The sequence below is a fragment of the Echinops telfairi genome, unplaced genomic scaffold (assembly GCF_000313985.2).
Source record: "Echinops telfairi isolate 266 unplaced genomic scaffold, ASM31398v2 ScPeMD7_31;HRSCAF=116, whole genome shotgun sequence".
Taxonomy (NCBI): domain Eukaryota; kingdom Metazoa; phylum Chordata; class Mammalia; order Afrosoricida; family Tenrecidae; genus Echinops; species Echinops telfairi.
The window spans coordinates 48860682-48864558 of record NW_022103928.1 but is presented as its reverse complement, the minus strand read 5'-3'; the positions used below and the strand labels follow the sequence as shown (position 1 = coordinate 48864558).

Sequence of the window (3877 nt, the reverse complement as noted above, 5' to 3'; positions counted from 1 at the left end):
TTTTTTTTTTTTAATTTCTTATTATTTAGGTCCTGGTCGAAGTAACAATCCTGTAACTTGTTCCTCTCTAAATGAAAGGTTCCAAGGCAGTTTTGTTTTTTCCTCCTTCACCTTGTGAGTGTGAAACAAATTAAAAATATTACCTACAACCTTGCAAGTCTGGCTGGACCAGAGGATGTACACTGGTACAGATAGAAACTGGAAACACAGGGAATCCAGGGCGGATGATCCCTTCAGGACCAGAGGTGTGGGTGGCGATACTGGGAGCATAGAGGGAGAGTGGGTTGGAAAGAGAGAACCGATGACAAGGATCTACATGTGACCTCCTCCCTGGAGGAGAAGAAAAGTGGGAGGAGATAGAAAAGTGGGTGAAGGGAGACATCGGACAGGTCAAGATATGACAAAATAATAATTTATAAATTATCAAGGGCTTGTGAGGGAGTGGGGAGTGGGGAGGGAGGAGAAAAAATGAGGACCTGATGCCAGCTTAAGTAGAGAACAAACGTTTTGAGAACAATGAGGGCAATGAATGTACAAATGTGCTTTACACAATTGATGTATGCATGGATTGTGATAAGAGTTGTATGAGCCCCTAATAAAACACTCTAAAAAATATTACCTACCATGAAAAATTAAGTAAACCTGTTCTCTGTCCAAATTCATAAAGGTACAGAGGGACTGATTTTCTTAAAGTATCTGTTAGGCCAGTTTGACTAGAGAAACAAATCCAGTGAGACTCATACATGTTTAAGAAAGAGCTTAATATCAATAAGTGATTATATATCAAGAAAGCATGTCAGTTCAACTTAAGTCCATAAATTCAATAGTAGTCCATATGTCCTTCTGCAATGACGCAGAATGCAGGAAGAATCACAGGATGATGGGTGCAGTTCTGTGAATCCAGAGTGAAGCTGCTGGAAACATGCCAAGGCTCTGGCAGCTCTCCTGGTAACTAGCAAACAGGAAAATGAAGGGTGAAAAAGGACACGTTTCCCAGGAAAATGAAGGGTGAAAAAGGACACGTTTCCCACGGTCCTGTTTTGGAGAAGTTCACACCCGCAAGAAAGCTCCATCAGGCTGTGACCTGACTGCCAGGTTAGACTCCACCCCTACACTTTCATACCTGACCAAGTTGACGTAAAATAATCTAACTACCATAGCATCTAAGCTTATAACTAAAATGCCTTATGTTGTTTTAAGGAGCCCTGGTGGTGCACTGGTCTAAATATCAGATTACCAACCACAAGGTTAGCAGTTCAAACCCAATAGCCGCTCCAAGGGACCAAGGTTTGAGTCAGCTTCCAGAAAGATTGATGGCCTCTTCAAAGACCCTATGAATCAAAACTGACTTGGAAAAAGTGAGTTTGGATTATTTTATCCTCCTGTAGATGTGTCTGAGCCTTTCTGGTCCCACAAAGTTTTATAGACTTAGAAACCCCCCAAAAAGGGCAGTTCTACCCTGTCCTATAGGGTTGCTTTCAGAACTTCCTCAGTCGCAGTGGCTGTGGGTTTACTTGCTCATACATGAGTTCAAAATATTATTCTTGATATTGAATTTACCATAACAATATTCTCTCTCTCTCTCTCTCTCTCTCTCTCTCTCTCACACACACACACACACACACACACACACACACACACACACACACATACACTCCCTAAACAACTTAATCAAGGAAAGGGAATAGTTGAGAATTGTGATATATTGTGCAAGCTAAGTAGAACTTAGAAGACAATCTATTTTAAAATAACAGTTTCCTTCTTAATTAAAAAAAAATTCCTCTAACAAGTATCTGTTAACATCCTGTTAAAACGTTATCCCTGACATATTGGCAAAAATTCTTAATAGTTCTCATTTTCAAGGGAGGCCCTATTTGAAAATAAAGCCTATCTTTGAAAATGACTGTCTAAATAAATCCTCAGCCCAAACCCTGTATATGCTGTACATCCCTGGAATAACCAGGGCCCCTGCGAGGAAGTTCCATTTCCTGTTTACACTCCCATTTCCTTTCTGAAAAACAGCACACTCACCAGGGAGTGAATTAGAAACCCCTGAATTCCCGGGCCATGATGATTCTTGCACCTCTTGGTCTAATTTTTATACGTTACTTCCCTAAACCTTAATTATTTCCATGTCTCCTGATTCTCAACTTCTAGCTCATATTTTGTTCGTCCACCAGACAAGGCCATTACGTTTGGCAGAGGATCAGGAGAAATTAGGCAAACCCTCCACGAGGTCGATTGACTCAATGGTTGCAACCATGGGCTCAAACAAGCCAACTGTATTAAGAACGCCATACCAAAACCAACTACAAAACAACAGCTACCACAAAACTAACCCTCTGCCATGGAGCTATTCTTGACAGGGAAAGGGGAGTTGCCCCGTAGAAGCCCAATCAGCAAAGAATAGCTAGGCATGCCACAGATAAAAGGTATTCTTAGCAAAAAGCCATACACTCATTAGAAGGTTGTGGAAAGGGATACAGACAATAAAGGATTCAAATCTTGGAATATCGGCAGTAAAGGACCCACAGTTTGAGCATGCGCCGCAAAAGTCAACAAGGCCATACATCGCAGAGGTCTGAGCACATTCACTGAGAATCCACCAACACAAGTAGAGCCCTGGACCTCGACGCTAATCCGCCCCAGAGGGAGTGTCGAGATGCGATGCCGTCGAGTTATGGGTCAACTTTTCCCACAAGAAATAACTAAAGGCGCTTGCTGGCTGCTCATCAGACCAGCTGCCGCTCCTTCAGCCTCCAGGAAGGAACTTGCCAGCCTGCCCTACCCATACCCAGCGCTCACCCAGAGCAGAAGGAGCTGTCGGACATTGCCCATCACCCTGTGGCTCCCGGCAAGGGCATCCTGGCTGCAGATGAGTTCACCGGAAGCATTGCCAAGCGGCTGCAGTACATTGGGACCGAGAACAGCAAAGAGAACCGCCGCTTGCACGGCCAGCTGCAGCTGACCGCTGACCACCGGGTGAACCCCTGCATTGGGGGCGCCATCCTCTTCCTGAGACTACCAGAAGGCGGAGGACGGGCGCCCTTTCCCCCAAGTTATCAAATGCAAGGGCGGGATCATGGGCATCAAGGTCGACAAGGGTGTGGTGCCCCAGGCCAGAACAAACGGCTAGACCACCACCCAAGGGCTGGATGGACTGTCTGAGCGCTGTGCCCAGGACCAGAAAGATGGCGCTGACTTTGCCAAGTGGTTCTGTGTGCTGCAGATTGGCGAACATAACCCTTTATGCCTCACCATCAAGGAAAATGCCAACGTGCTGGCCCATTATGCCAGCCTCTGCCAGCAGAATGGCATCGTGCCCATTGTGGAGCCCAAGATCCTCCCCTGAAGCTCTGCCAGTATGTCACCGAGAAGGTTCTGGTTGCCGTCTACAAGGCCCTGAGTGACCACCACGTCTACCTGGAAGGCACCTTGCTGAAGCCCAATATGGTCACCCCTGGCCATGCCTGCACACAGGATTGTTTCCACCAGGAGGTTGCCATGGCAGCCGTCACCGCACCTTGCCCCCTGCTGTTACTGGGCTCACCTTCCTGTCTGGAGGCCAGAGCCAGGAGGAGGCATCCATCAACCTCAATGTCACCAACAAGTGCCTGCTGAAACCATGGGCCCTGACCTTCTCCAGCAGGTGAACCCTGCAGGCATCTGCGCTGAAGGCCTGGGGTGGCAAGAAGGAGAACCTGAAGGCGGCCCAGGAGGAGTCCATGGAGCGAGCCTGGCCAACAGCCTCGCCTGCCAAGGGAAGTACTGTATACCGCAAGGGGTCAGGCTAGGCCGGCAGCCAGCGATTCCCTCTCCATCTCTAACCACGCCTACTCAATGGAGGTGTTGTGAGGCTGCCCCTCAACACGCCAGC

General features: G+C 47.3%; 1 pseudogene; it reads left to right on the top strand.

Moving 5' to 3' along the window:
- The first annotated feature begins 2662 nt into the window (after window positions 1-2662).
- On the top strand, window positions 2663-3855 carry LOC101664639 (annotated as a pseudogene).
- The last annotated feature ends 22 nt before the right edge of the window (window positions 3856-3877 follow it).